The sequence below is a fragment of the Mastigoproctus giganteus genome, chromosome 5 (assembly GCF_048544385.1).
Source record: "Mastigoproctus giganteus isolate SK-2022 chromosome 5, ASM4854438v1, whole genome shotgun sequence".
NCBI classification, from domain to species: Eukaryota; Metazoa; Arthropoda; class Arachnida; order Uropygi; family Thelyphonidae; genus Mastigoproctus; species Mastigoproctus giganteus.
The window spans coordinates 46,083,175-46,104,740 of NC_143579.1; the positions used below are offsets into that span (position 1 = coordinate 46,083,175).

Here is a 21,566-nt window from a genome sequence, read left to right on the forward strand (position 1 = left end):
ATGAAGATGCATAAATCATATTACCACAAATCATAACCATAAATTGTATAACTACAATCATATAACCACAAAACAAGGAGTATAACTAAGAAGATTGAAAATTTATTAGGTTCAAAATTACAATTTAAGGGAGAAAAATACAAAGGTATAAAAAGGTTTACAATATATAGCAATACAGAGAATAAACAGAATTTTAATTTATATTTTAATATATATATACATATTTATTCATTAGTTCAGAATTAAGTCCAATCCGTATAATCACTTTGTCTCAGGTATTGCTTAGCGTAAGTCCATTTTGAAATATTTTATATAAAGATCACTTCATAAAACAAGGAGTATATTGCCAATTATTTAAAGAAGTTTTGTTGGTACTACTACACTGAAAGAGAAATAGGGGAAGGGGGTTCCTACCTCAACAAAAAAAAAAAAAAAAAACTATTCACTTCATCTGCCAATATCTTCTAATAGTTTGCCAAATCCTTCTTTAAATTTATTCAACCTACCCAACTTCACAACACTATATGAAAATTTATTCCAATGACTGATTACTCTCTGGCCAAAAGCAAACTTTCACACATCTATCCTGAAACCATTCTTTTCCAGTTTAAAGTTATGACTCGTGTGTGTCATATTGAGAAAGAGTGAGGATTCCATCAGTATTTAGTTTACCCAACTCACTCAAAAGCATTAAACTCTGCAACTGAGTTCTCCTCACAGGTGCCAAGTTTCCTGACTATTTACAGCATTCAAGCCTTTCTTGGTAAGGTACAGGCTGAAGAAGAATACAGTCATTATAACTTATGAGAAATTACATATAAACTAATTAAATTTAAATCCGAGTGAAATTAATGTCATAACTCCATTCTGGAGAGAGGGATGTTTTTTGTATGTTTGCACTTTTAAATTAAACCAACTAAAAATTCTGGAAGTCCCACAGCACGTGCACACACAAAAAAAAAAAAGAAAAAAAAAAAAGAAAAGATAATTGAAGCCTTTAGCATCAACATTTAACGCAGCTAAGAAAAACAAGTCTAGGCTTGCCACCTACAGGCCTTCAAGCCTGCAGGTGGAAAACAAACTGTCCAAAGATGAAACTTAAAATGATAAATTTAGGGTTCACCTGGTACTAAAATCTATCAATTTTTTTTTACTATAAAATTGATAAAGCCCTGTTGATGTATTCCTATCGATATTAGTCAAGAAAAAAAAAAAGCAGCAAAATTTAAAAATGATAAAAAAACAAGTTAGTTAATGTATACAATGTGTTACATTTCAGGTATGTTCGATTTTTTTTCCTTAAATTAAATGAATTTTTTTAATTTTCTAGGATTAATAAAAATGAAAAGTAAACATAGCTACTCCTTAATTACTAAGATAACTTTATAGAACACCTAATAAATCTCTATAGATTTACATTCTCTAAATTTAGCCATTTAATTTAATTACAACTGTATAATATTTATTACTCTCCTTCTGTATTACTTTTTTTTTCCCTTTTTAAATCTTTTGTATCTCTTCACCCGCAACATCATGTTCATGAGTCCTGCATAATAATACATGTGAAGCATGTACTGATTGTCTAAAGCTAACAATACTGCATTCAAATTACATTTAATCTATGAAGTTCTTTTTTCCATGCAACTTTTATGGAAAAGGAATAATTGCTGGATTTCAATTTGTCCTATTTTAATGAAATTTAATTTGGCTCCACAAATATTTTTAACAAGCCCAAATAAAAAATGTCATGGAAATTTACCCACTGGGAGTCCCTCTGTTACATGCAGACACACTGACATAGTGAAGACAATAGGCACTTGGCATATATATATATATATATATATATATATATATATGCCTAAAAGTCTGCTGAATAAATGGCGCACAGTAACCTAGAATAAAAATGAGGAGCCAAATATAAAATATGTGACAATAAAATGCAAAAATTAATACAGTATATGCAAACATGAAAGCAGTGTCTAAAAAAATAATGAAGCAAGGTTGAATTGACCATACAACTTAAAAGTAATTTTCCCTATGGTAATCAGTTTCTATTATATATAATTTGAATAAATTTTTCCTTAATTTATTATTTTAATAATATGAATTTGTCATTTATTATTTGTCCTCCATGTCAGCCAAATAATATCCCTATATTTTAAGAGCAGGATAACAAGTTGCCTGAACAATCTTGTAAGCATATTATTATTCTTAAAACACTTGACATGGTGTTTAATATGATGTTCTAGTAAAAGTTCATAATGCAGTAGGTATTATACATTATTGCTGTTTTATTGTGTTCAAATCCTGTTATGGCCATATCATGCCTTTCAAAGTTTTTTTTTTTTTTCTTTTTTTTTAAATATTACTGTTTACTTTAACAGGTAAGTACAGTCTACAAGAATGTGCAGTAAAACCTAACTAATCCAGACTAGTTTGGGAGAGGGAGGCAGATCATCTTGATTAAGCGATAATCTGGTTTAGTGAAGCAAAAAGATTACCCTAAAAGATGAAAAACAGAAGAAAAAAAAATATCACTGTTGTCTATATAAAAATTAAAAAAAGCACAGCACATTTATTCATCGATTGATGACTCAGAGCGTAATAATGCAGGTTTGAAGAAACTGTCAAGCTATGCTCTTTAATTATGATCTCCCTCATTGTTTTAGGTGTTCATAATATGTCTGCAATTATTGATTTGATAACAGCCCACATAACTGATTACTGCATCATTACCATCTTTTGCAGTGCAGAGAAGTTTCTTCTTAATTATAGATTCTTCTGGTTCATCTGTTTCATCTACTTCATTAGCTGATCCTTCTTACATAGCAGAAGCTTTAACATCTGCAGAAATTTCTTCCTCTGTCAGCTGATGAAATTCATGGACTAATTCATCCAGTTCAAGCCAATCTTGGACATTTTCTTGCACTGTCTCAGCCTCCAGCTGCCATGATCACAATCTGCAAGTCCTCTGGCTCAAATTCTTCATGTCGCCATCTGTGTCCTGCAAGAGCTTTTACAAGCAATTGACCAAAGTTCCATTTAAATGTTTCTCAATGCACTGGCTCAGTTGAAGACAGCAAAACAGTTGATATTGCATGATTTGATTTTTTACAGAGTTCTTTTTCCTCTTGTGTTATTCTCTTCATCCACTTTGCTTGTCGATCAATTTGGCCCTGGAGAGATTGTGCAAGGCTCAAGGGGTAGAATTTTTCTCAGCCTCGTCTGTGCTTGTTAACAGGAGAGACTGCTTCTACAGGGGCGGGATACACTTAAACAGAAAGGGTGCAAGAATATTTGCTGATGCTATCGAGGCAGAGTTATGTGGGTCGGAAAACTGCTAGCTTGGGGGGATACATGGACTAACAGATTAACAGCAGCCGCTGGCAGAGGTAAAAGTGATTCTTGCGCTACTTCTATTGAAATGCCATTGAGCAGAAACCTGGAAAGCAAGGCAATGGGAATTTCCAGGACTGCTGGGAGTCATAGTGGAACAAGTAAATAGATGGGCTGTGTTAGGGTAACAAGAAGTAGAAACATGTACACCAGTGCTAGGAGTATATTTAATAAATTCGAGGAGCTTGAAGTGCTAGTCAAGACATCAAAGGCAGATATTGTTGGGATATCAGAGACATGGTGTCACACAGAAATAAGCAGTGCAGAACTGGAATTTGGGGAGTACAATGTGTACAAAAAGGATAGACAGGACAGGAAGGGAGGAGGGATTATGCTGTTAGTTAAGAAACACACAAAATCTAAGGAAGTGCATCCAATTGATGTTGGTGGACAATGCAATGTTGAGTCTGTTTGGTGTGACATAAGCACTGGGAAAGGAAAAATGAGAGTAGGTGTGTGTTATAGTTCTAATGAATCTGATGAGTATAATGAGCAATTGTGCAGAGAAATAGAGTGGGCCAGTAAATTAGCGTGTCTTATAATGGGGGATTTAAATTTCCCAGATATTGACTGGAATTTGTGGGTTAGTCACTTAAACACTAGCAAGGATTTTGTGGATTTATTGGATGATTGCTTTCTACAGCAGCATGTTCGGGAGGCAACTAGAGGGAGTAATACTCTTGATCTGATTATCAGTAATGATTCTTCGTGCATCAAGAATCTGCAGATAAAGGAACCACTAGGTGGCAGTGATCACAGTGTGCTGCAGTGGGATTTACTCAAAGAGGTAACTACCATCAAGGGTAAAGGGAAGGGTTTTTGCTTTTGTAAAGGTGACTATGGTGGTCTGAGACAGTATTTAAATTCTATACAGTGGAACCAACTGATCATGTTACCAACAGCAAATTCAAAATGGGAAGCATCCAGAGAATTAATCTTAGAAGCTACTAGGCTTTTCATACCAACAAAGAAATATTGTTCAAGATTTAGGCCTAAATGGATGTCAGATGAACTAATTAGACATGTGACAGAGAAGAAAAATGCATGGGATACATATAAATTAACATGTGACATAGAGGCCTATGATAGATATAAGCTGGTGTGTAACCAAGTTACAAAGAAGGTTAGGCAGGCGAAGGCAGATTACAAGAAATCCTTGGCAAAGGATGCAATGAAAACAGCAAAGAGTTCTTAACTTACGTAAACTCTAGAAGGAAGGGGTTGAATCATGGTCCACTTGATATTGATGGTTCAACTGGTGATGATCCTGCTCAGGTAGCAAACAAACTAAATTAATATTTTGCATCGACATTCACACATGAGGAGTTATTCAGGGAGGGAAATACCAAAGGTGTATTCAACTCTGGCAGTAAGCTAGATAATCTTGTAATAACTGAGAGTAAAGTTGAGGAGAAATTGTTGAAGATAAACACAAGAAAGGCACCTGGGGTGGATGGAATCTATCCAGTTATATTAAAGGAGGCGGCAAAGAAAGTAAGCAAACTCTTAACCATAACTATGAGAGCTTTCCTGGACTCAGGGGAGGTACCCATGGACTGGAGATGTGCAAATGTGACCCCAATCCACAAAGGAGGATCAAAGGGAGACACAGGTTATTACAGACCTGTTAGTTTAACTTCTGTTCCAGGGAAATTAATGGATGCACTGGTTAAAGAAGCATTGCAGGATCATCTAGACAAGACTTCAGTTATAGCTCAGACACAACATGGGTTTGTTAAGCGGAAGTCTTGTCTGATTAATTTGATTGGATACTATGATGTAGTCACACAGGAACTGGATGCAAAGAATAACTTTGATATCATATATTTGGATCTTAGAAAAGCCTTTGATGCTGTTGCACATGGAAGACTGCTGCACAAATTGGAGCAGTGTGCCATTGGAGGAATATTGCTGCTATGGATAAAGGGATGATGGAGTGGGAAAAGACAGAGAGTGGTAATCAATGGACACTGCTCTTCGTGGACTAATGTTATTAGTGGAGTCCCTCAGGGTTCAGTGTTGGGTCCATTGTTGTTTTCTGTATTTATGATATTGATATATGATATTGATGATGGTATATCAGGCTTAATGTCCAAGTTTGCAGAGGATACAAAGGTTGACAGGATTGTTAATGACACTAATGCCAGTACACTGCTGCAATAGGATCTAGAAAAGTTGAGCAGATGGGTTGAGGGGTCGCAAATGAAGTTTAACATTGACAAATGTAAAGTACTACATATGGGAAGAAGTAATCCCAGTGTAAAGTATCAACTCTGTGGTATCACACTGACAGTGGTAGAGAATGAAAAGGACCTGGGGGTAATTGTGCAGGCAGATAAGAAGTTTTCTGAACAGTGCAGATGGTCTGCAAGAGTAGCTCATGGTGTCTTGTCAATGATATACAGGAATTTTTCTAGCAGGGATAAGGAGGTGATTATCCCCTTGTATAAGACAATGGTCAGACCACACCTTGAATACTGTATACAGGTCTGGAGGCCTCATTTTAAGAAGGATGTAGAGTTGTTGGAACGAGTACAGAGAAGGGCAACAAGATTAGTGAATGGAACAAAGGGTTGCTATTACAAAGAAAGGCTTAAGTTTTGCAAATTACAGCGTCTGGAGACTAGGCACCTGCGAGGTGATCTGATTGAGGTGTATAAAGCCTTGAATGGTTTGAGCATGCTCAATGCTGATGGCATTATTCCCCTTGCTCAGAATAATTGCCTGAGAGGGCATAAATTCAAATTGAGGAAAGACGGTTGTAGGATAGATGTGTGGAAGTTTACCTTTACCCAGCGGGTGGTTGATTGCTGGAACAAACTTCCATCTGTCGTTGTAGAAGTTGATAGCTTAAATAGATTCAAGGCAGAACTTGACAAACATTTGGAGCAAGTGGATGGGTGAAATAAGGGTGTTTTTTTTTTTTTTTTTTTTTGGCTGATGCTATATAAGTTTGCTTTCCTGCATCCTGTGCCTTTGCTAATGCTCACCAAGACTATCACCACTTCATCAAGAAATTGTACTTGTAGAGCCTCATGCAGGCCATAATGATGTCTTGGTTCATTGGTTGTATTAAGGTATTTGTGTTGGGTGGCAAAGCCAAGCACTTTATTTTACCATCCTTGATGGACAGATTTTCAATAACTGGATGTGTTCAAGGACTAGAAGTTCTTTAATCTGGTCATCTCAAAATTTCAACACTTCTTTCTTATGCCTCTTGACTTCATGTACAAAGTGGTTATGGAACCAAGTCTTTGTAATTTCTAGCATGAACCAGGCATTTTGAGAGTTGTAGGCAACAGGAAATATGTGCATGCAATCTTGAAGTGCTCTTGCAGGCTTAGCCTGCCAACCACAAAAAACTTCAGCTGATGAGTTCCACCTGCATTGGCACAATGTGTTGACAACTACTCTTTGTTGTTTTTCCACTCTGCTGTTGAGTTTTTTGCATGGGCAGCTAGTGTATTTTCTGGCAGGGCATGACAAAATAGCCCCATTTCATCAGCATTATATATTTGAGAATAACAAAGACCTGATTGTGTTACTATTTCATGAAGTTTTTTTCTCAATAGCTCAACACTTTCAACATCACCACTTAGGGCTTCACCACAATTTTTTTTTTTTTATAGTGAAATTGGAGTTATATTATTCCTTCGTCTAAACCACCACATCCATTTTGAACTACAAGCAAAATTGTGCAACTCCAAATGTTTTGCAAACTTTTCTGCTGCTGCCTGAAGCTCAACACCATGCATGCCAATGCCACTTGACCTTTGCAGCATATACCACTTGAATACAGCTTCAAACAACACTTAATAATAGAGGCATGTGATGCAAGAAAGTAAGCATATGAGCTTATTTTCTCTGTTACTCTATTACTAAGCAACACTTAGTAGTAGAGGCATGTAATGCAAGAAAGAGAGCGTATGAGCTTACTTTCATGCATCACATTTTGAGTTCCTCCTTAAATTTATTTAAGCTATCAACGGGGATTGCTCTTTTGCTATTCTGGTTTCCATTTTCTTGTAGTTTTATGATTTGCTATTAAGTGAAAAGTAGACTAATTTAAATGTTTGAATTCTGATATTTGTGTGGGGCACTCCTAAGTGAACTGTGCATGGGGGTCCCCACAAATCTCTTAACAGATGGAAGTTTGTTCCAGCAATTAACCACCCACTGGCTAAAGGCAAATCTCCACACATCTATTCTACAGCTGTCTTTCCTCAATTTGAATTTATGACCCCCCCTCCGGTTTGTAATCTGAGCAAGTGGAAGAATCCTATCAAAATTCAGTGTGCTCAACCCATTCAAGGCCTTATACACCTCAATCAAATCACTTTGCAGGTGCCTGGTCTCCAGCTGCTGCAATTTGCAGAACTTCTCTTGGTAAGAGGATCCCTTCATTCCACTCACCAATCCTGTTGCCCTTCTCTGTACATGCTCAAGCAAATCTACATCCTTCCTAAAATGAGGCCTCCAGACCTGTATACAGTACTCAAGGTGTGGCCTGACCATTGCCTTATACAAAAGGATAATCACCTTTTTCCTGCTAGAAAAATTCCTGTATATCATTGACAAAACCCCATGACCTGCTCTTACAGCCTGTCTGCATTGCTCAGACAACTTCATATCTGACTGCACAATTACTCGCAGGTCTTTTTCATTTTCTACCATCCTAAGTGTATTACCATAGAATTGGTACGTTCCTCTGAGGTTACTTCTACCCATATGCAGTACATTGCATTTGTCAATGTTAAACTTCAGTGCCACTTCTCAGCCCATCTGCCCAAATTTTCTAGATGATCTTCCAGTAGCACGCTGCCAGTACAGTCATTAACAACTGTACGAACCTTTGTATCATTTGCAAACTTTGACACTAAGCCTGATATACCTTCATCAATATCATTGATAAATATACAAAACAACAATGGGCCCAACACCGAACCCTGTGGGACTCCACTAATAATATTAGTCAACAAAAAGCAGCATCCATTGATTACCATCCTCTGTCTACTCCGATTCATCTTTGCATCTTTAACAAGTGACTACATTATTTTACCCAGAACAGAAGTTAAACTAACTGGTCTGTAATTACTCGTGTCACCCTTCTTTTTTTAAAATTTTTTTTTTTGGTAGTTGGCGCATCAGCTTCTGTGGCCATAATGCACTTCCAAAGGTTTTTACGGTAATTTGATTCAAGCCCAAGGCAGGATTCGAACCCACGATCTTTGGATTGCCAGGCAGACACTTTACCCACCCGGCTAGCCCAGTCGGCTGTGTCACCCTTCCATCCCCCTTTGTGAATTGGGGATACATTTGCACATCTCCAGTCTGTGGGGACCTCCCCTGAATCCAAGGATGCTCTCATAATTATGGCTAAGGGTTTACTTACTTCCTTTGCCACCTCCTTTAATATAACTGGATAAATCCCATCCACCCCAGGTGCCTTTCTTACGTTTAACTTCAACATTTTCTCCTCCACATTTTTCTCAGTTATTACAAAATCATTAAGCACTCTGTTACAATTTTATAAACTTCTGGAATTTTCCTTCCTTAACTCCTCTCATGTGAATGTAGTGCAAAATACTCATTCAGTTTGTTTGCTATTTGAGCAGGATCATCAACAGTCGAACCATCAATATCAAGTGGACCAATCTGATTCTTCCCCTTCCTTTTAGAGTTTATATAAATAAAGAAATCCTTGATGTTTTTCTTAGCATCCTTTGCCACCTTTGGCAAAGGATGCTAGGACTTCTTTTGGCTTTTTTTAATGTCTGTTTATTTGATACTCTACTTTTAACGCTCCCTACATCAAATTTTAAAACAAATGCTTTTATTGCTTCTTTATTGTTTTTTAATGTCTGGTCCTTGAGGTTGTCACAGACATTCTCTCAGATATGGCAGACAAGCAGAACTTGCTACCTGGGAGTCTAAAACGCTGATGGAACTGATATTCGGATGACACTCAAGTTAAGTGGACCCAATTTTGGACGGTCTGTGACAGTCAAACCCTCTGCTTGCACCTTCATGATGGTGGCACTGTTAGTAATCCTGGGTATAACCTTCATGCACAAGTACATGGTGGGTGACCACCCAGGTGTGAACCAACATAAGCAGGGGTCGAGGTGTGGCACCCACACCACACGGAGGAATGCCACCCCTCTATGTTACCAGGCAGTACTAGGTGGTAGATGACTCTCATCAACCAACGCAATACCACCACTTTGCTTACTGGAGGCTTGAAGTGGTGGAACCCATGTTTAGTCTCTAGAGCTAAGTTCCGGTCAACCCTTCCCTATTTCTTCCATCATGCAGTATGATTGATTACTTTTGAGGGTATGATGAACATCATGGCGAGATCCAATATTCCTTACATTTCAAGAGTACAGCTCTAAAACGGTGTTCGCAGGCTGGCCGCCAGTTAGTACACTGGACCAAACCTATTGATAACTCTCTGGAGGCTTCCAGATCAGCTAGTGTATAATCTTGCTACCTCTACTCTGCCAGATAGTGACTGGAGGGAGTCTGAGTAGTGTGTATGTGGGGAGCATTGTCGAGGCCACATTATGTCAAGGATCTGGGCATATTCTTACCATGTGTACGCTATATCCCAAAATTTCATTACTTCATACAGCATGTCCTACCCACTTTTTCTTACTATTGAATACACCATGAATTGTCAAATTAATAGAGCAAGCTTATCTGCGAAAAGATCTAAACCTCCCAAGCACTTCTTAATTCATTTCACAAATATACGTGGTCTCAATTCTAATTTCAACGATGTCCATTTCCACTTGCAGTCTACCAAACCCCATGTACTTTTTCTGACAGAATCTGTTATTGGTTGATTCAACTACTGCTCATCTCAGTTGCCTAAATTATTCGCTATATGATTCCTTTCACCTCAAAGGTGGTACTTGTGCATATGTGTATCCGATATTCTCTGTCCGAGACTTGGTAATTTGGAATCTCCTCTTTTCAATCTTCTCTGGTTTAAAATCTCTCTAGCTCATTGTGTCAAATTCATCTGTTGTCTCTACCGTTCTCGAAACTCCACTAATCATTTGCAGCTCTTTCCTCTCTTTGCAACTTGACTTTCTCCAGTCCAACTTTCCTAACAGTGAGGTAATTTTCCTTGGCGATTTTAATGTTCACAATTCCAGCTGGCTTCCATTTTCTGGTCATACCGACCCAGCTGGTCAAGATGCTATTGTTATTGTTATTTGGTTTTTTTAGGAGCATTAGCAACTAAGGCCATATTGCTCCGGGATATGCGGTGGTCATTCCCTGACCTTTCCGCATCTTCCGTATTTAGTGGTGACGGGCTCGAACCCCGGTCTAATCAAGAAGCTTGTGCTACGCACTGCTGCTCCTTCCCACCTGGCTACGGAGACACCTGGTAGAGATGCTAAGGCTTCTGCAATTACTAATGAACTTACACAGATTATTGATTTACCTACAAGAATACCGGACAATCCAAATCACACAGCCAACACGTTTGATCTTTTTCTCACAAACAACCCTTCTACGTACATGGTTGACGTGAGAAGTCCTTTAGGCACTTCAGATCACAACTTGGTGATTGTCGCTTCTCCAATGGAACCTTTATCTCATGGCTATTCCCAATCTCGTGTTGTTTGGCATTACAAGAATGCAAAATGGGATGATCTGCGAGACTTCTTTTCTTGTTTTCCTTGGTCGGATTACTGTTTCAAAACTTCTGATGTCAACGTTTGCTCAGATCATGACAGTGAAATTATTCTTGCAGGAATGGAATCCTTTATCCCAAACTCCACTTTAAAATCTCATCCTTTATCTAAACCTTGGTTTTCCAATAAATGTGCTAAGGCTATTCAAGAGAAGAATGTTGCATATCGTAATTGGCTTGTTTCTAATTCTTCAGTTTCATTTTCTGCCTACACCAAAGCTCGTAACAATTGTAAAGCAGTTATTAATCAGTCCAAACTAGAGTTTGAACAGGCTAAGAGTAGAAAACTTGCTTTTTGCCCTAATGGTAGCCGAGCATTCTGGTCTCTTGCCAAAGCTATTGGCCGCAACTGTTGCCCATCTCTGCTCCCACCTCTGTCGAAACCAGATGGTTCTGTTGTCACTTCAGCCAAGGCTAAAGCTGACCTGCTAGCATCCCATTTTTCTTCCAACTCATGTATTAATGATCTTGGTAAAACACCCCCCACCGTTCCCAACACGCTCCATTCAATGCCTCCTGTGGTCTTCCATCAAAAGGATGTCAGAAGGATTTTGACAAATCTTGATGCTAAGAAAGCTCCAGGTCCCGATGGTATTTCTCCAATTGTTCTCAAAACCTATGCTCCTGAACTTACTCCTATTCTTTGCCGCCTTTTTTCACTTTATTATTCCAAAGGCGGTTTCCCTTCTGCTTGGAAATTTGCTCATATCCAGCCAGCCAGTTCCTAAAAAGGGTGACAAATCCCTGCCATCAAATTATCGTCCCAATGCAATTACTTCTACTCTTTCTAAAGTAATGGAGAAATCAATTACCCGCCAACTCTTAAACTACCTAGAAACCTTCTGTCTGATCAATGATCGCCAGTATGAATTCCGTCAGTGTCGATCCACTGGTGATATTCTGGTTTATGTTACTCGTTTACGGACTAATTCAATGGAAAGGTTCGGTGAAACACAAGGAGTTGCTCTTCACATCTCAAAGGCCTTCAAAGAGGAAGAATCCCATCCGCATTGAGCATGCTCAAACCATTCAAGGCTTTATACACCTCAATCAGGTCACCTCGCAGGTGCCTAGTCTCCAGACACTGTAATTTGCATAACTTAAGCCTTTCTTCGTAAGAGCAACCCTTTGTTCAATCCACTAATCTTGGTGCCCTTCTCTGTACTTGTTCCAACAGCTCTATATCCTTCTTAAATTGAGGCCTCTAGACCTCTATACAGTACTCAACGTGTGGCCTGGCCATTACCTTATACAAGGGGATAATCACCTCCTTATCCCTGTTAGAAAAATTCCTGTATATCATTGAGAAGACACCATGAGCTATTCTTGCAGACCATCTACACTGCTCAGAAAACTTCATATCTGCCTGCACAATTACCCCCAGGTCCTTTTCATTCTCTACCATTGTCAGTGTGGTACCACAGAAATGATACGTTACTCTGGGATTACTGCTTCCCATATGCAGTACTTTACATTTGTCAATGTTAAACTTCATTTGCCACCTCTCAGCCCGTCTGCTCAATTTTTCTACATCCTATTACAGCAGTGTACTGTCATTAACAACCCTGCAAACCTTCATATAGTCTGAAAACTAGGACATTAAGCCTGATATACCATCATCAATATCATTTATAAATACAGAAAACAATGGACCCCAACACTGAACCCTGAGGGACTTCACTAATAAAATTAGTCCACGAAGAGCAGTGTCCGTTGATTACCACTCTCTGTCTTCTCCCACTCAACCATCGCTTTATCCATAGCAGCAATTTGCCACCAATGCCACACTGCTCCAATTTGTGCAGCAGTCTTCCATGTGCAACAGTATCAAAGGCTTTTCTAAGATCCAAATATATGATATCAAAGTTATTCTTTGCATCCAGCTCCTTTGTGACTACATCATAGTATCCAATCAAATTAATCAGACAAGACTTCCCCTTAACAAACCCACGTTGTGTCCAAGATAGAACTGAAGTCTTCTCTAGATGATCCTGCAATGTTTCTTTAATCAGTGCCTCCATTAATTTCCCTGGAACAGAAGTTAAACTAACAGGTCTGTAATTATCTGTGTCTCCCTTTGATCCTCCTTTGTTGATTGGGGTCACATTTGCAAATCTCCAGTCCATGGGTACCTCCCCTGAGTCCAAGAAAGTTCTCATAATTATGGCTAAGGGTTTGCTTACTTCCTTTGCCACCTCCTTTAATATAACTGGATAGATTCCATCCACCCCAGGTGCCTTTGTGTTTATCTTCAACAATTCTCCTCCACTTTACTTTCAGTTATTACAAGATTATCTAGCTTACTGCCAGAGTGGAATATACCTCTGGCATTCCCCTGCCTGAATAACTTCTCATGTGTGAATGTCGATGCAAAATATTCATTTAGTTTGTTAGCTACCTGAGCAGGATCATCAACAGTTGAACCATCGATATCAAGTGGACTAATCTGATTCATCCCTTTCCTTATAGAGAATACATAAGAACTCATTGCTGTTTTTCTTTGCATCCTTTGCCAAAGATTTCTCATAATCTGCCTTCACCCGCCTAACCTCCTTTGTAACTTGGTTACAGACCAGCTTATATCTATCATAGGCTTCTGTGTCACATATTAATTTAAATGTATCCCATTCATTTTTCTTCTCTGTCACACATACTCCCACGATAGGAGGGAGTATATGATGAGAGCCCTGTCAATCAATTCGGCCCTGGAAAGATTGTGCAGGGCTCAAGGGGTAGAATTTTTTTCAGCCTGGTCTGTACTTGTTAACAGGAGAGACTGCTTCTACAGGGATGGGATACACTTAAATAGAAAGGGTGCAAGAATGTTTGCTGATGCTATCGAGGCAATGTTAGGTGGGTCGGAAAACTGCTAGATTGGGGGGATACAAGGACTAATAGATTAACAGTAGCCACTGGCAGAGGTGAAAGTGATTCTTGCACTGCTTCTATTGGAATGAGCCGCAGCCTGGAAAATAAGATGCAGGATATTTCAGAGACTGCTGGGAATCATTGGGGTACAAGTAAACACATGGGTTGTGTTAGGGTAGCTAAGAAAAAGAACAGGTGCATGTATACTTGTGTGTACACCAATGCTAGGAGTTTAGTAAATAAATTTGATGAATTTGAGGTATTGCTCAAAACATCAAAGGCAGATATTGTGGGGATTTCAGAGACGTGGTGTCACACAGATATAAGAAATGCAGAACTGGAATTTGGGGAGTACAATGTGTACAGAAAGGATAGACAGGATAGGAAGGGAGGAGGGGTTATGCTATTAATTAAGAAACACATAAAATCCAAGGAAGTGAAGCCAGTCGACATCGCTGGACAGTGCAGTGTCGAGTCAGTTTGGTGTGACATAAGCATTGGGAGATCAAAATTGAGAGTAGGAGTGTGCTATAGGCCTAATGACTCTGATGAGTATAATAAGAAACTGTTCGGAGAAATAGAGTGGGCCAGTAAATCAGAGAGTCTTATAATGGGGGATTTTAATTTCCCAGATATTGACTGGAATTTGGGGGCTGGTCACTCACACAGTAGCAAGGCTTTTGTGGATTTATTGGATGATTGTTTTCTACATCAGCATGTTCGGGAGGCAACTAGAGGGAGTAATACTCTTGATTTGATTATCAGTAGTGATTCTTCATGCATTCAGAATCTGCAGATAAATGAACCACTTGGTGGCAGTGATCACAGTGTGCTGAAGTGGGAGTTACTCAAAGAGGTAACTACCATTAGGGGTAAAGGGAAGGGGTATTGCTTTCGTAAAGGCGACTACAATGGACTGAGACAGTATTTAAATTCTATACAGTGGGATCAACTGATGATATTGCCAACAGCAAATTCAAAATGGGAAGCATTCAAGGAACTTATCGTGGAAGCTACTAGGCTTTACATACCAACTAAGAAATATTGTTCAAGGTTTAGGCCTAAATGGTTGTCAGATGAACTAATGAGGCATATGGCAGAGAAGAAAAATGCATGGGATACATACAAATTAACACGTGACACGGATGCCTATGATAGATACAAGTTGATCTGTAACCAAGTTACAAAGGAGGTTAGGCAGGCGAAGGCAGATTACGAGAGATCCTTGGCAAGGGATGCGAAGAAAAACAGCAAAGAGTTCTTTACTTATGTAAACTCTAGAAGGAAGGGGATGAATCAGATTGGTCCACTTGAGATCGATGGGTCAACTGTTGATGACCCTGCTCGGGTAGCTAACAAACTAAATGAATATTTTGCATCGACATTCACACATGAGGAGTTATTCAGCGAGGGGAATGCCAGAGGTGTATTCAACTCTAGCAGTAAGCTAGAGAATCTTGTAATAACTGAGAGCAAAGTGGAGGAGAAATTGTTGAAGATAAACACAAGAAAGGCACCTGGGATGGATGGGATCTATCCAGTTATATTAAAGGAGGCAGCAAAGGAGGTAAGCAAACCCTTAGCCATAATTATGAGAGCTTCCTTGGACTCAGGGGAGGTACCCATTGACTGGAGATGTGCAAATGTGACCCCAATTCACAAAGGGGGATCAAAGGCTGACACAAGTAATTATAGACCTGTGAGTTTAACTTCTGTTCCCGGAAAATTAATGGAGGCACTGGTGAAAGAAGCACTGCAGGATCATCTAGACAAGACTTCAGTTATAGCTAGGACACAGCATGGTTTTGTTAAGGGGAAGTCTTGCCTGACCAATTTGATTGGATACTATGATGCAGTCACAAAAGAACTGGATGCAGGGAATAACTTTGATATTATATACTTGGATCTTAGAAAGGCTTTTGATACTGTTGCACATGGAAGACTGCTACACAAATTGGAGCAGTGTGGCATTGGAGGCAAGTTGCTGCTATGGATAAAGGGGTGGTTGAGGGGGAGAAGACAGAGAGTGGTAATCAATGGACACTGCTCATCGTGGACTAATGTTATTAGTGGAGTCCCTCAGGGTTCAGTATTGGGGCCTTTATTGTTTTCTGTATTTATAAATGATATTGATGATGGTATATCAGGCTTAATGTCCAAGTTTGCAGATGATACAAAGGTTGGCAGGGTTGTCAAGGACACTACTGACACTATGCTGCTGCAACAGGATTTGGAAAGGTTGAGCAGATGGGCTTCGAGGTGGCAAATGAAGTTTAACATTGACAAATGTAAAGTACTACATATGGGAAACAGCAACCCCAGAGCAACGTATCAACTCTGTGGTACTACACTGACAGTGGTAGAGAATGAAAGGGACCTGGGGGTGGTGGTGCAGGCAGATATGAAGTTCTCTGAGCAGTGCAGACGAGCTGCAAGAGTAGCTCATGGTGTATTGTCAATGATATATAGAAATTTTTCTAGCAGGGATAAGGAGGTGATTATTCCCTTGTATAAGGCAATGGTCAGGCCACACCTAGAGTACTGTATACAGGCCTGGAGGCCTCATTTCAGGAAGGATGTAGAGCTGCTGGAACGAGTACAGAGAAGGGCAACTAGATTGGTGAATGGGACAAAGGGGTTCTCTTACGAAGAAAGGCTTAAGTTTTGCAAATTACAGTGTCTGGAAACTAGGCACCAGCGGGGTGATCTGATAGAGGTGTACAAAGCCTTGAATGGTTTGAGCATGCTCAATGCTGATGGGATTCTTCCTCTAGCTCAGAAAAATCACCTGAGAGGGCATAAATTCAAATTGAGGAAAGACAGATGTAGGATAGATGTGCGGAAATTTGCCTTTAGCCAGCGGGTGGTTGGTGGGTGGAACAGACTTCCATCCCTTGTCGTGGAAGTTGATAGCCTAAATAAGTTTAAGGCTCAGCTGGACAGGTATTTCGAACGAACAGAGGGGTGAAGTGGAAGTGGTTATTTTTATTTATTTATGTTACTTTTTTTTTTTTTTTTTTTTTTTTTGGCTGATGCTGCATAAGCTTGCTTTCTTGCATCAAATGCCTCTACTAATGCTAATGCTAATGCTAATGTCTAATTAGTTCATCTGACATCCATTTAGGCCTAAATCTTGAACAATATTTCTTTGTTGGTATGAAAAGCCTAGTAGCTTCCAAGATTAATTCTTCAAATGCTTCCCATTTTGAATTTGCTGTTGGTAACATGATCAGTTGGTTCCACTGTATAGAATTTAAATACTGTCTCAGACCGCCGTAGTAACCTTTACAAAAGCAAAAACCCTTCCCTTTACCCTTGAGGGTAGTTACCTCTTTGAGTAAATCCCACTTCAACACACTGTGATCACTGCCACCTAGTGGTTCCTTTATCTGCGGATTCTTAATGCATGAAGGATCACTACCGATAATCAGATCAAGAGTATTACTCCCTCTAGTTGCCTCCCGAACACGCTGCTGTAGAAAACAATCATCCAATAAATCCACAAAAGCCTCGCTAGTGTGTGAGTGACCAACCTCCAAATTCCAGTCAATATCTGGGAAATTAAAATCCCCCATTATAAGACACTCTAATTTACAGTCCCACTATTTTTCTGCTCAATTGTTCATTATACTCATCAGATTGATTAGGCCTATAACACACACCTACTCTCATTTTTCCTTTCCCAGTGCTTATGTCATACCAAACAGATTCAACATTGCATAGTCCACCCACATCAATTGGATGCACTTTCTTAGATTTTATGTTTCTTAACTAACAGCATAACCCCTCCTTCCTTCCTGTCCTGTCAATCCTTTTTGTACACATTGTACTCCCCAAATTCCAGTTCTGCACTGCTTATGTCTGTGTGACAAGATGTCTCTGATATCCCAACAATATCTGCCTTTGATGTCTTAACTAGCACTACAAGCTCATCGAATTTATTAACTATACTCCTAGCATTGGTGTACATGCAAGTATATATGCACCTGTTTCTACTCTTAGTTACCCTAACACAGCCCATGTATTTACTTGTTCCACTATGACTCTCAGCAGTCCTGGAAATTCCCATTGTCTTGATTTCCAGGCTGCTGCTCAAACTGCATTTCAATAGAAGTAGTGCAAGAATCACTTTTACCTCTGCCAGCGGCTACTGTTAATATATTAATTCGTGTATCCCCCCCAAGCTAGCATTTTTCCGACCCACCTAACTCTGCCTCAATGGCATCAGAAAATATTCTTGCACCCTTTCTATTTAAGTGTATCCTATCCCTGTAGAAGCAAAATGATGCAGTTATTGGAAAGAATTAGTACATATATATATATGTACACACATATACTGTATTTATAAGTCAAGTTGATGACCTATATTAAAATATGGTAATATGGTTTATGGACTAGGGACACTGCATACTTAGGCAAAAGGAATGCAACAACCATAATGGATATACTGTATAAGTTAATTGAGCAGATGAGAGTAGAGAATGAACTACCAAACAGAAATTGGAACTACAGAAATTAGAACTATAGAAATTATCTACCAAATCCTATTTGGTAGCTCATTCTCTACTCTCATCCTCTCAATTAACTTACACACACACACACACACACACACAGGTCTGTGGATATATACAGTATATATATATATATATATATATATAGATCTGTTGAAAGAGGTGACCATCCATCAGATCCACCTGGATTAGGCGACATCTAGATTAACTACGTCCGGACTAGCAGGGGTTTACTGTATGTTACTCTGAGTGGACAGGGACTGGGTGAGTCTTCCCATTAAGCAAGAAGAAATAAATGGCATAAGTATGAACGTGCATCCTGTCAAGAATTAACTTTTTTTTTCTTCTGAGTGTAAGCATTATATGAGAAGAATAAAGCTGAACACAGATTTGCAGATCTGTAACAATGTTGATCTTTCCTAGGTCAAGATTATTTAATTAATAATGGAAAATAATGTGCATTTTTTCATTCAAATTATAAATGGCATACAAAAAACCACAGTAGAGGTTCATGATAATCTTTACTTCACCAATCAGTTTTCTGGGGAAAAAAAGGCAAGTAGTTGTTTCAAGTAGGAAAACTTTAAAATTTTATTATTGTATAATAAGACCAAAAAACATTAGAAATAACAGCCTTGTTTTAAAAAAAAAAAAAAACTCAAGCAGCTGTACAGACAAAAATTGGGAAAGCAAGTGGACAAAAAGAGAAACAAACAGAAACTCTACAAAAAGTTACCACAACAACAGATGATTTTTTAAAAATATGGTGCTGTAAAGAAATTTTTTAGATAAACTTTTCCAATTAAAAAATAAATTATTGATGGGGATTGAAAGTGAGTGTCATATTTGATTAATATGAAAATTCACACATGTAATTCTAACTGATACTTAAACTCATAGGTTTTACTGTTTTGGCATCCCAAATATACTACTGTGCCAGCTTGATGGTTTATACAAATTGCTGATGCCAATGTACCAGTTCAATATGAATAGTTTCTTTCTGCTGAATTTAAAGACCAGCAAACAAAAAATAGTGCATATTCAATAACTGGTTTTGTGTATTCTGTAGAATCTTGAAACTCCACAAGTGTATCATAATTTTTTTTTTTTTTTTTTTTTTGCTTATAGATGTACTGAAAAGTCTGTAAGAGTTCCTCTAGTTTCCAACAGGATTTGAACACAGAATCTCTAAAATGGGTGGCAAGTGTTAAACTCACTACACTTTTACAAGTGTCATATAATGGATGTCAGAGAGGGAGACTAATGCTGACCAGCAACTAATTTCACATGCAAGTACCTTTGCTGACAAATAAAGTGAAATGTATAATTACCAGATTCTCCGCTTTTTGTTGATACTATGCCCATTCCATTTCACTGAGGGTGACCAGACATATATACAGTTTTATACAAATATGCTCATCACATGGATGTCACGATTGTTAGTATCAAGGTGTATGCATAAACATTAATAATGGACTTGAATGGACCGAGCACACCAGAATGTTGTTCTGCTTCTCATATGTAACAGTAACCTCTTCTTTATACTTCATTATCAAAGATATTCTACTAGTGAGAATAAAATTTTTCATCTTGACCAATCTCTGTGATTACATTTGAGGTGGAATTCTCATAGAATCCACAAAACATCAGGTTTAAGTATACCTTTCAGTTTATCTGTTAGCAGAGCTACCTGCATGTGGACATTAGTCACTGTATCAGTATTTATTATTATTAGCCATATAGAGCAAGGAAGCCTGAGGCTTTTGCTGTACTAGCCAAAAAAAAATTCTGAGTTACCCTGGGAGAGAGAGAGAGGTAGAAGGGAATCACCAAGAAAGAGAAGAATAATGATATCCAGCTTGGGACCCTGGGTGTGCCAAGTCCATACTCATAAGATGAGAGCCCCTGGGGTTAGATATTAGTCTCCCACTGCTAAAATCAATGCCCCACACACACATTTGATTTGAATAAGATCATGTCTCAAAATAATTCTTTACTTAATAAGAATAAAAATTATAATAAAAAAACAAATAAATTTAATTTTTTAACACAAATTGTGCAAAAAAAAAAAAAAAATAATGTATTTCTTCCATTTCTAATTAACTCATTAAGTTCGTCTACTATTATCTTCATCATTCATAAAGTGCAATAGTGCATACCAGTTATAATAATTTTTAAAAAAAGTTCTGAACATCGCTGTGTTATTTATCCTTTTACTATCAACTGGTGAGATTGGGCTTGGCATATCCAGGGTCCAGAGATGGATATCATCATTCTTCTCTCTTTTGGTGATTCCCTCCTGCTTTTCTCTCTCTCTCTCTCTCTCTCTCGGGGCACTCAAAATTTTTTTTGGCTGGTGCAGCGTAAGCCTCAGGCTTCCATGCACCATACGGCTAATAATATTAATAAATATTTCTGTTAGAATTGTTGCACTCTTGTTTTGGAAACCTTTTTTCCAGAATCACCATATGTATACCAAAAAGGAATGACGTAGGAAAACCGAGTTTGAAAAAAAAAAATCATTTATTGAACGAAAAGGAAAACTTACATGTGTGACAATTACACAACAAACACCACTCTTGTGACTCGCACGTCAATAATTATAATACGTAACGTACACAATAACGCACTATTTTACTACTCTGTGGCACTGTAAGCTGTGGTGGAGATCATTTATTATTATTTTTATATATTTTTTTGACCCATGAGATCAATGCATTAAGTCACAGGCTGGAGAGCTCAATGTTGAAATTTAACGAGAAAATAAAAATCGTATGACGAATTGTTGTTGTAGACGAATCAGCAACTTAGGCTATCTTGCACCACATATAATACAAGCACTCGTATGTCTATAAATTGCGTGTGTTCTGTGGTCAATTTGCTGTTTGCTAGACAAACTTCGGGGTTTCTGGAGAAAAACTATGCTAACCTTGGGTGGGACCAGGGACGTATTCAGGGGTGGGCAGAGAAGGCATATTCCCCCTTAACCAAACATTTGAAATAGCCGTTCTAAAAAAAAAACTCAAAACCCTGGTCGCCATGCCCCACCCCTTACGATGACACCTGGACCTGGTTGCCATGTC

At 38.5% G+C, this 21,566-nt stretch overlaps 1 protein-coding gene across 2 annotated transcripts in view; it reads right to left on the bottom strand.

The window, feature by feature from the left end:
- galla-1 (cytosolic iron-sulfur assembly component galla-1) overlaps window positions 1–21,141 on the bottom strand; it is an 86,463-nt gene extending 65,322 nt beyond the window's left edge. For both annotated transcript variants that reach the window (XR_016546927.1, XM_090373173.1), the window contains exon 1: window positions 21,032–21,141. The gene's annotated coding sequence lies outside the window, so the exon portion shown is untranslated. The remainder of the gene's footprint in view (window positions 1–21,031) is intronic.
- Between the last annotated feature and the right edge of the window lie 425 nt (window positions 21,142–21,566).